Here is a 12430-nt window from a genome sequence, read left to right as displayed (position 1 = left end):
AACTCCCCAGCTCTCCTTAGAAATAGTGTGATGGGATCTTTCACATCCACCTGAGAGAACATCAGTTTAATGTCTCATCTGAAAGATGGCACCTCCAACAGTGCAGCACTCCCTCAGTACTGTACTAGAGTGTCAGCCTCGATTTTGTACTCAGATCCCTGGATGACATAAAACTTAAAGCCATAACCTTCTGACTCAGAGGTGAGAGTGCAACGACTGAACCACGACTGACATCTTCTCCTTGTGAAAGTGTGGAACTCTCAACCCACCCATACAAGCCAGCAATGTCACTTTAACATGTTTGCCTGTAGAACCTTTCTCAAACATCAAGGAAGGCCTGTGGCCAGAATAATGCAGGTTACAAATGCAATTTGCCAATAACTGCAGATGCACAAATCTTGCAAGTGCACAGATACAGCCAATGGGGTGAATTCAGCACATAGGTAGCTGGCACATATTACAGAACCACCTCCATTGGAACAAGGTTTGGAATATAATACAGGGAACTGCTGACCTAACAGGTGGGAGATTATGAAGTGCTGCTTTTGTTGTGTAACTTGATTGTGCTCACACAGGCACAATTAATCTATTCAGGTCCAGCAGTGGAACTGTACAAGAATTTATACTTAAACCCTTACTTCGGCTGAATAAACAAGAGTTCTATTTGTTTTGCACAATAAATCCTCTGCCAGGCACAAGGCCTAGAAATTCAGTAGCATCCCGTCTGGGGCGTTAATTTTTGAAATGTTGAAAAAGTAGCGCCAGGTGCTAATGATTCTGAGCTGCCAGTAAATTACCTGTTAGCACTCCAGAAAAGAACTGGAGTGCTAGAGCAAGCGCTAATGACTTCACTAGGGTGCTACAGGGGCTCTACCAGCAGCGCAATAATGAATTTCAGGTGCAATGCAATTGGGAATGATCATTCACATTGGCTCCTTCCAGTTCTTAAAGGGGAGGTTCTATTATTGTTCAGATCCTCATTATCAACATTGCTGGTTGTGAAGGCGACCTACAAACAACTGAATCCAGTAATTATCATGGCTGATTCCAGCCCCAGGGTGGGAGCTCGCCGTTTCAGTGATTAGGCATTGAAGGCATTGGTCGCGGGAGTGGAAAGAAGGAGGGCAGTGCAGTTCCCGACCACTGGAAGGAAGGCCATTGCCCCAGGTCTTCAGTGGCCCAGGAGGTCTCGGCCAGTAGTGTGGCCATACGCAGCCTTACACAGTGCCGCAAGAAATTTAATGACCTCAGTCGGGTGGTCAGGGAGTGTAGATGCTTCAACAGGTCCTACATACCAGCATCTGAACCTCAGTCTGTATACACTGCACAAACCACCAGACGCCCACAACTCACCCACCAAGCATCTGCACCTACTAAAACTCACATCCACATCTCAGGCCCTGCCTACAATTACAGCTATTCACCTATGGCCGCATATCTCCCAAACACATAGCTCTCACTCTCACTCCCACACATTTGTTTCTCTTGCAGGCCACGATGGCCTACAATAGGAGGGAGCAGCAGAGAACAGGCGGGGGTGATGCGCAGCTCCAGCACCTCACAGAGCTGGAGGAGCGAGTGCTGTGACTCATTGGACAGGAGGTGGTGGGCACATGGTCATCAGCAACGTCGACCCACTTGGGAAAAACAATGGTATCTTCATCCCCTCTCCTTCTCTCATCCCATTTCCTCTCACACCAGAAGCCTTTATCACTTTCAAGCTTCTGATACTGTCTGCATTCCTTGCTCCATTCCTGCCCCCCCCCCCCCTCTTCCCTCACCTTAACGTGAGTCTTGTGACTTTATGCTTTCAGATAATCAGCAACCACATGAGCAGCCTGTCCCTGAACCCCTCAATGAGAGTCAGGTAGGAGAAGAGGAGGAGGAGGAGGAGCAAAGCACCGCGCAACTGCATCTCTCACCCGCAGCCACTACCTCAGATACTGGCAGTACGTGATCTTTAGAGGCAAGTTTAGTAGAGGGGTCTGCACTGGGTGATGCACCGGGGATAAGCGGGCTGCAGCAAGGCCAGGGGGAAAGGATAGCTCAGGAGCCAGCTCCTCGGAGGGCCAGTACGCGTGCATGTTCTGCTGCTCAGAACTCAGATGAGGATCTCAATGGGAAGGCATGCACAGCAAGGGTTGTGCCATGCACTCGGAGATGATAGATGCAATGGCAAGGATGCCCGAGTGCCTTTGGGCAATGGTAAGGAGCATGGATCACATTCACCATTGCACAGAGCTCAGTGCATATCATGGAGCCCATTAGTTCCACTCTGCAGAGATTGGTGGACTCCCAGAGAGACCCTGGGGACCTGGACCTCATGACGCATGTCATGGGCTATGTGGCAGCTTCCATTGCAGCACAGGCGGAAGCCACGCAACATCATAATGCTGTAATACAGACAATGGTTAGTGGCATTAAGTCTCAGACTGCTCTCATGCAGTCTCAAGTGGATGCCATGCAACATCTTAGTGCTGTCATGCAGTCAACGGCTGGTGGCATTGCGTCGCAGACTGCTCTCATGCAGTCTCACCTTGATGCCACGCATGCTCTGACTGCTGCCATCGTCGCTGGGTCCACCACAGTCCACCGGGGATCTCACAGTGTCGCAGCAGGCCACCAATCTGTGCTCCAGCAGCTTGGTAGGGATGCTGAGGAGATGCCCCGGGGGAGTGGCAGTGCGACAATGGAGCAGGAACCTGCTGTCCTCTCTCAGGATGACGGCATTCCTGATTCCACCACTGTCACTCCATCATTGCACTCATTGCTGCCTGTCATCAAGCCAGCCCAGACTGCCGCCACCCAGCCTGAGGTGGTACAGTCTACAGCCGGGCCTTCCAGGCCCAGAGCTGGTCGAGGATGCCCTGCAAGGCCATCTGTGGTCTCTGGCACCGACACTCAGCAGCCTTCCACCAGCCATGCTGCAGCCACTGGGGAGACACTATGTAGGAGCAGTAGATTAGGAAACGGTACGGTAAAGAGGTGGGGGGGGGGGGGGGTAAGGATTTGCACAAAGGTGATTAATTAATAATATTGTTGTTTATCTGTAGTTACTGAATTTGGATAAATTTATTAATGGAATGTGGCAGATTTGGTGGTGTGTCTCATTTCAGCTTTGTGCTGTGATATGGAATGTGAAATTGATGGAATGATGGGGACATGCAGAGGGATGTGGCCTCGAGTTCATTGGAACCGAAGTGTGATGAGGCGGTCACAGACCACCCTTCCACAAGGCTGATTGAGTGGTAGCCTCCTCCCTCGCTGCTGTTCATGCTCCTGTTTCTGTTCCTTGTCCTCATCCTCTTCCTCATCCTTCTCCTGAGGTGGTGCGGCTATGCCTGGTGACAACGGCTACGCTCTCATGATAGCCAAGTTGTGCTGCATGCAGCAGACAACAACGAAAAGGGACACCCGCTTAGTCGAGTACTGGAGGACTCCTCCTGAGCGATCAAGGTAGCGGAACCGTTGCTTGAGCACTCCGATGGCCTGCTCAATGATGTTCCTGGTGGCAGTATGGCTCTCATTATATGAGTGCTGGGCATGTGTGTTGGGGTTGTGGATGGGAATCATGAGCTAGTTGGAGAGCGGATAGACCTTGTCTCCCAGCAGCCAGCCGCGAGCTTGATGTGGTCAAAATCAGCGAGCACAGGGGTGATGGTTGAACGGGAGTTGGTGCGAGCAGCAGAGTTTTGGATGAGCTCAAGTTTATAGAAGGTGGAAGATGGGAGGCCGGCCAGGAGAGCATTGGAATAGCCAAGTCTAGAGGTAACAAAGGCATGATGAGAGTCTTAGCAGCAGATGAGTTGAGGCAGGGCTGGAGTCAGGTGATATTACGGATGTGGAAGTAAGCGGTCTTGTGGATGGCGTGGATATGTGGTCGAAAGCTAATCTCTGGGTCAAATATGGCACTAATGTTGCAAATGATCTAGTTCAGCCTCAGACAATGGCCAGAGAGAGGGATGGAGTCAGTGGCTAGGGAACGGAGTTTGTGGTGGGGACCAAAGACAAAGACGGAGGAGAGGCGTTGGAGGAGACTGGTGTTGTCAGCCATGCCAAAGACAGGTAGAAAAGGATGAGGAGGGATAGTGTAACATGGTCATAGTCACATAGGATGTTATTTGTGACCTTGATAAGAGTCATTTCAGTACTGTGGGAGAGGCAGAAACCTGATTGGAAGGATTCAAACATGGACTTGTGGAAAAGATGGGCACGTATTTGGGAGTTGACAGTATGTTCAAGGACTTTGAAGAGGAAAGGGAGGTTGGAAATGGGGCAGTAGTTTGCAAGGACAAGGGGTCAAGGGTTGTTTTTTTGAGGAGAGGGGTGATGACAGCAGATTTGAAGAGGGTGGTGATAGTACCTGAGGAGAGAGAACCGTTAACAATATCAGCTAACATGGGAGCCAGGAAGAGACATTGAGTGGTCAGCAGTTTGATGGGAATAGGGTCAAGGGAGCAGGAGGTGGGTTTCATGACAGGATGAGCTCTGAGAGAGCATGAGGGGACCTGGCCAACATCACCATAAAACAGATTATCTGGTCATTATCTCATAGCTGCTTGTGGGACCTTGCTGTGCACAAATTGCCGGAAAAGTTCCCTACATTATAACAGTGACTACACTGTTAAAGTACTTCATTGGGATGACCCGAGGTCATGAAAGGCGCTATATAAATACATGTTCTTTCTTCCTGTGGGAATGTACCATATAAAATGGGGGAGCCTACAATGACCATTGGGGAACAAGTATGTGAGCATTTGCAGTACTCCTTCAAAATAATAATCCAGGCCCAAGTGCCGCGAGATTATGTTCTGTCACACTTGATGCGTAGCTTGATTGTACTCACATTGACATCTAATTTGTGCAACTTATAAACGGGGACATTGCACAACTTAAGTGTCCTCGAGAGGTCACAAGTGGTCTGGAGTAACAATCCTGGTGCTGAAAACTGTTTGGGGAGAAACAATTCAATATGTGCAGAGTAAACATGATTTAGCAAACAGGAAGGGAGGCTGCAGTGAAAGGAATCCCTGCTGAAGGTATAATGGGGTTTGTGTGTATAGGGTGAGTTTCAATTCCTTGTGCTTTCTCTGTACTCAAAATTATTAAAAAGCAGGTGAACACAGTGTAATGTATACAATAAAGATACAAACTGAGTACTGTTTAACTGAACAAGGTACAACCTTGTTTATGCTTTATTACGGCTCAAAGTGTTTGACTCACAAAATGACTGGCCTTTTATACCAGAGCAGCACCTTTTGCCTGCTGCTCAGTGGCCTCCAACAATGACCCATCTAGTGGCTACAAACAGCATGTACATACATGACGATCCCCCGCCCCCACCCCCGACATCTTATCACAGTCTTTCACAGGTTGGGATGGTCCGGTGCTTTACGCTCCCGGGTTGACCGTCTCAGTTTGATTCCAGCCTTGGGTGAATGTGCGGAGTCTGTTGTGGCTGGTGGTTGGATGGCTGACTTGTTGGGGGTGGCATTGGCCATGTCAGGAATTGCAAGTTCATTTTTATTGAACAAATCCATGATGGAAATTCTGGGTTCACTGATGACTCTTGAGTCCACTGAAGGCTGCTGGTAGGTTGGTTGGTCGTCGACGGTTTCTTTGTCCGACTGCTCTGGCACGTCTGTGTGCCTCAGCTTTGTTTGATCCATGTGTTTCCTGCAAGTTTGCCCATTCTTGAGCTTAATAACAAAAACTCTGTTGCCCTCCTTGGCCATGACCGTACCAGCGATCCATTTGGGACCCTGACCATAATTCAACACATAAACAGGATCATTAACAGAAATCACGCATGACACAGTTGCGCGATCGTGGTACCCTCGTTCCCTCATTGACTCTGTCTTCTGTATTCAACATGATTATTTAAATCCGGGTGTACAAGAGATAACTTGGTCTTAAGACCTCTTTTCATCATGAGTTCAGCAGGCGAGACCCCTGTGAGTGTGTGGGGTCTTGTCCTGTAACTCAGTAGTATACAAGACAAGCACACATCCTGGTATAGTGATGATGAAGGCCATCGACAAGTCCCACGTATGGTGGCCAGGAATTGATTCTGAGCTGGAAGCATGCGTGCATCAGTGCAACACCTGCATGCAACTCAGCAAAGCACCAGCGGAATCGCCGCTGAGTCTGTGGTCATGACCATCCAAACCTTGGTCCAGGATCCATGTAGATTTTGCAGGTCCCTTCCTGGGCAAGGTGTGTTTAGTAGTGGTGGACGCTTATTCGAAGTGGATGGAATGCATAATCATGTCATCCAGTACGTCCACAGCAACCATAGAGAAACTCAATGTCATTTTCGCGACACATGGTCTGCCTGACATAGTGATGAGCGACAATGGGTCATGCTTCACCAGTCAGGAGTTTCAGAAGTTTGCAAAACATAACGGCAGTGACTCTTGGGTTACTCTCCTTGATAATTTGTACTGCACGTTCTGCTTGCCCGTTCGACACAGGCTTGAACGGTGCTGACCTTACATATTTTATGCCGTTATGTTTTGCAAACTTCTGAAACTCCTGACTGGTGAAGCACGACCCATTGTCGCTGATCACTATGTCAGGCAGACCATGTGTCGCGAACATGACATTGAGATTCTCTATGGTTGCCGTGTACGTACTGGATGACATGATTATGCATTCCATCCACTTCGAATAAGCGTCCACCACCACTAAACACATCTTGCCCAGGAAGGGACCTGCAAAATCTACATGGATACGGGACCAAGGTTTGGATGGTCATGACCACAGACTCAGCGGCGATTCCGCTGGTGCTTTGCTGAGCTGCATGCAGGTGTTGCACTGATGCATGCATGCTTCCAGCTTAGAATCAATTCCTGGCCACCATATGTGGGACCTGGCGATGGCCTTCATCATCACTATACCAGGATGTGTGCTGTGTAATTCATGCACAAACTTCTCTCTCCCTTTCTTAGGCATTACAACTCGATTGCCCCACAATATGCAATCTGTTTGTATAGACACTTTGTCTTTATGACGAATGTACAGTTTGGCTTCTCGCACATTTGCTTAGGTATGGCAGACCAATCCCCTTTGAGGATGCAACCCATTACCATTGATAATATCGGGTCCTGGCTCGTCCAGGTCTTAACTTGTTCAACCGTAACAGGGATACCTTCACCCTCAAAAGCATCCATGATTAACATTAAATCTGCCGGTTGTGGCGTTTCCACCTCCAGTGTGGGCAATGGCAACCAGCTCAAACTATCAGCACAATTCTCTGTGCCAGGTCTGTGGCAAATGACATAATCATAGGCAGATAATGTCAGCGCCCACCTTTGGATGCGGGATGAAGCATTGGTATTGATACCTTTGCTCTCGGAAAACAATGAAATGAGCGACTTGTGATCGGTCTCTAGTTCAAACCTCAGACTGAACAGGATTTTGATGTATCCTTTTAATACCATACACACAGGCTAAAGCTTCTTTTTCTACCATCCTGTCGGCTCTTTCTGCTTTAGACAAACTTTTGGATGCATACGCGACAGTTTGAAGTTTTCCCGACTCATTGGCTTGTTGTAACATGCAACCAATTCCATATGACGATGCGTCACAGGCCAAAACTAAACGTTTACATGGGTCATAATGTACTAACAGCTTGTTCGAGCAAAGCAGATTGGTGGCTGTCTCGAAAGCTCTGTCTTGCAATGTGCTCCACATGCCTTTTCTCAATAGCATGTACAGTGGTTCAAGTAAGGTGCTCAATTTAGGTAGGAAGTTACCAAAGTAGTTGAGTAGACCCAGGAACGAACGCAGCTCCGTCACGTTCTGCAGCTTGGATGCATTCTTGATGGCTTTGGTTTTCATGTCAGTGGGTCTGATGCCATCAGCGACGATTTCGACCTCCGGTGCCATGAAGATACACTTCGAGTGTTTAAGTCTGAGTCCCACTCTGTCCAAATGCAGTAGAACCTCTTCCAGGTTGTTCAGATATTCCTTGGAGTCACAACCGGTGATCAGGATAACATCTTGGAACATGACGGACTTCAGTAGACTTTCCATATTCCTCTGGAATATTGCTGCAGCCGAGCGAATTCCAAACGGGCACCTGGGGTAAATAAACAATCCTTTGTGCATGTTAATGCATGTAAGTCTCTTCGACAGCTCAACCAACTCCTGCGTCATATAGGCCGACATCAAATCAAGTTTTAAGAATGACTTCCCTCCGGCTAGCGTCGCAAACAAGTCAGCAGCCTTCGGTAACGGGTACTGATCTTATTTCAAAACCCTGTTGTTCGTAGCCTTATAGTCTCCATAGATTCTGACTGTGCCATCACTTTTCAGCACAGGAACAATGGGGCTGGCCCATTCATTAAATTCGACCAGTGATATGATCCCTTCACGCTGGAGTCTGTCCAGTTCAATTTTGACCTTTTCCTTCATCATATACGGCATTGCCCGAGCTTTATGATGGATGAGTCTTGCATCTGAGTCCACGTGGATCTGCACCGTGGCTCCCGTGAAGTTGCCGATACCCGGTTCGAACAGCGAGGGGAACTTGCTCAATACTTGGGCACATGTATCTTCCTCCGACGACAACGCCTTTGTCGTTCCAGTCACATCTGATTTTCTCCAACCAGCTCCTGCCGAGCAGCGTTGGGCCATTGCCTGGAACAATCCACAGTGGTAACTCGTGAACTGACCGTTATACGACACATTAATTTGTGCACTACCAATCACCTTTATCAGTTCTTTGGTGTACGTGCGCAGTTTGGCATTAACAGGGCTCAGCCTGGGTCTCACAGTCTTCGTATCACACAGCTTATTAAATGCCCCCTCATTCATGATCGATTGACTCACTCCTGTGTCCAGCTCCATCGATACCGGTATGCCATTAAACTTCACATGAATCAAAATTGGTTTACTCTTGGTTATGAAAGAGTACAGTCAATACACTTCCTCCTCTGGCATCTCGGATTACGTATCCGGATCCGCGCTAGTCTGACTCTCAACCTCCATGTGGTGTGTCGCAGCTCGCTTGCTCATCTGCGGACACTTGCGCTGGAGATGCCCCACTCTCAGACAGCCTTTGCAACTATATTGCTTAAATCGGCACTGCTGGTGCCAGTGATTTCCCCCACAGCGCCAACATGGAGAAATCGGATACATTCCCGCTGGCGGACTTTGGGTAGCCACAGGTCTTGCAAATGCAGCTGGATAAGCCCTGTCATGTGCCGCTCTGCCAAATGTCGAATCATTCACAAACGCAGCCAGATAGGCCCTGCCATGTGCCACTCGACCGAACGCCAAATCAATCGCATTTACAGTACTTGCCCAGGTTCGGTTCTTCACCGATATTTGCTTTAAACTCCTGTCCGTCGTCATACATGATTGACCGATCTGAATGGCCCTTTTTAAATCCAACTCCTCCAACGCCAGAAATTTGCGCAGGAAGGATATACTAGCTTTGGAGGGGGTACAGAGACGATTCACTAGGCTGATTCCGGAGATGAGGGGGTTACCTTATGATGATAGATTGAGTAGACTGGGTCTTTACTCATTGGAGTTCAGAAGGATGAGGGGTGATCTTATAGAAACATTTAAAATAATGAAACATTTAAGATAGAGGCAGAGAGGTTGTTTCCACTGGTCGGGGAGACTAGAACTAGGGGGCACAGCCTCAAAATACGGGGGAGCCAATTTAAAACCGAGTTGAGAAGGAATTTCTTCTCCCAGAGGGTTGTGAATCTGTGGAATTCTCTGCCCAAGAAAGCAGTTGAGGCTAGCTCATTGAATGTTTTCAAATCACAGATAGATAGATTTTTAACCAATAAGGGAATTAAGGGTTATGGGGAGCGGGCGGGTAAGTGGAGCTGAGTCCAAGGCCAGATCAGCCATGATCTTGTTGAATGGCGGAGCAGGCTCGAGGGGCTAGATGGCCTCCTTATGTTCTTATGTTCTTATGTTCTTATCACCTCGTGGTTGATACCGATAACAAAGAAGTCCCGCAGCATGTCTGCCAACACCATTCCGAACTTGCACGGTCTCGCTAGACGTCTCAGGTCGGCAACAAATTCCGCCACACTCTGGCCCGCCGATTGAACGTGTGTATAAAATCTGTATCTCGAGATGATGATGCCATCATCTGGCTCGAGGTGCTCCCTTACAAATGTAGACAACTCCTCGTACGTTTTCTCTGTTGGATCACTAGGCATGAGTAGATTGTTTATCAGACCGTAGATCTTTGAACCGCACACAGTGAGGAACACGGCCCGGTGCCGATCTGTATCGTCGACCCCCTTCATTTTGTTGGCCACGAAGTACTGGTTCAAACGGCTCACAAAGTCTGCCCAATCTTTTCTAAAAATCACTCTAAAAATCCAATCGTGCTCATTTTGCAAACAAAGGTTCTTGTATTCTCGTCGCCAAATGTTATAGAAACATAGAAAATAGGTGCAGGAATAGACCATTGGGTTCTTCGAGCCTGCACCACCATTCATTATGATCATGGCTGCTCATGCAACTTCAGTACCCCATTCCTGCTTTCTCTCCATACCCTTGATCCCTTTAGCTGTAAGGGCCACATCTAACTCCCTTTTGAATATATCTAACGAACTGGCCTCAACAACTTTCTGTGGTAGAGAATTCCAGAGGTTCACAATTCTCTGAGTGAAGAAGTTTCTCCTCATCTCGGTCCTAAGTGGCTTACCCCTTATCCTTAGACTGTGACCCCTGGTTCTGGACTTCCCCAACATTGGGAACATTCTTCCTGCATCTAACCTGTTCAATCCCGTCAAAATTTTATATGTTTCTATGAGATCCCCTCTCATTCTTCTACATTCCAGTGAATATAAGCCTAGTCGATCCAGTCTTTCTTCATATGTCAGCCCTGCCATCCCGGGAAGGTATAAAATAAAGGTACAAACTGAGTACTGTTTAACTGAACAAGGTACAACCTTGGCTCTGCTTTATTACGGCCCAATGTGCCTGACTCACAAAATGGCTGCCCTTTTATACCAGAGCAGCACCATGGCCTCCAACAATGACACCATCTGGTGGCTACAGACAGCATGTACATACATGACACACAGCCAGTGCAAGATGCAACATGCATAGTTTAACCCCTTCAATGCTCAATATACTTTTGAAGCCCATAAAGTGAATGTTTTGAGTCACATATGTGGAAAGGATTCTCAGTACATTTGTTTATTTTAGAGGGTGGTGACTACTCCTCACCCATTAAGATGGAGAATAATATATCATATTCCATTTTTAGCTGCCAATATCAGTATTAAACAGCCCAGATCACGCTTGGCACAGATTAGACAAAAAAATCTGGTGATATGTCAAGAGTATCCCAGCTTTTGTCTGTGTAAGCTGCGTGGGTGCATACCGTGAAATCCTGCAGGTCACATGTTAACAGCTTACATTTAGGTGGCACTTTTCACATAATAAAAAGTTGTGTGGTATTTCACAGAGGATAGTTACCTTTTTTTACATTGTTAAGAATCTTAAATACCTCTGTAAGATTACCTCGCAGATCTCTTCTTTCTAGGCTGAAAAGTTCAATTCTTTCCAGTCTTTCCTCATAGCTCATATGTCTGGCACTAGGAATCAGCCTCACAGCTTTCCTTCTCCACTGCCTCAAAGGCTTGAATATCCCACTTGGTGATTGTTGCCCTACAGTAATTTTCTTCAGTGATCGCACTGATTTCTTTTGGATAATTGACACTGTCGTTTGGGCATTAAGGCTGGAAGTCTCTAAGAATGAATCAATAATTGCAAGGGGAAGGGAAAAATCCCAGACACACAAAAGGTTTGCAAACACTGATCTGTTCAACCTAGCAAAATCCCCAGAAATGTCCTCAGCTCTTTACCGTACCTTAGTAGCCTCTGAGTGAGTTTGGCAACAGAATGCTAATTTCTGCCAAATTGTGAGCAAGTTGTGCGGTGAATAAACAGGCAGCAAGATTGCCCATCATTTCATATAGAAGTGGTCAAAGGAGATATTCATCTCATTAGTCTTCTTTCAAACTCAGATCCCAGAAGTGAAACATTAGTGTTCATCTGTATATCTTGTGGAATTAGACAAATGTAAGACATTTGGAGGCAAAGGTGCAGTGAACTGAAGCTCCAACAGCTTTTACAGGCTCTCTTATGAAAGCTCCTCTGCAAGCAGCATGAATTTGAGCATTATGTTAATCAATATATTGTTGATTGACTGGTGTGGTACAGGAAACCAGTTCAGCCAGCAGAAGGAGAGTTGGTATCACTGCTGGAGTTAGTTCAACATGCCAACTAATGCTGACATATAATCAAATCAGGGCCAATTTAAAACCAATCTCTGATGTGGGTCTGGTGTACACCAGCACTGACTTAGTGCTTGTGACTTGAGCAGGTTATGTTGCACATCAGAGGCTGAAGCAAATCCAACACTTCAACCTGAGGTTTATCC

The sequence above is a fragment of the Pristiophorus japonicus genome, chromosome 8, assembly GCF_044704955.1.
Source record: "Pristiophorus japonicus isolate sPriJap1 chromosome 8, sPriJap1.hap1, whole genome shotgun sequence".
Classification (NCBI taxonomy): Eukaryota; Metazoa; Chordata; class Chondrichthyes; family Pristiophoridae; genus Pristiophorus; species Pristiophorus japonicus.
This window is presented reverse-complemented; position numbering follows the sequence as displayed.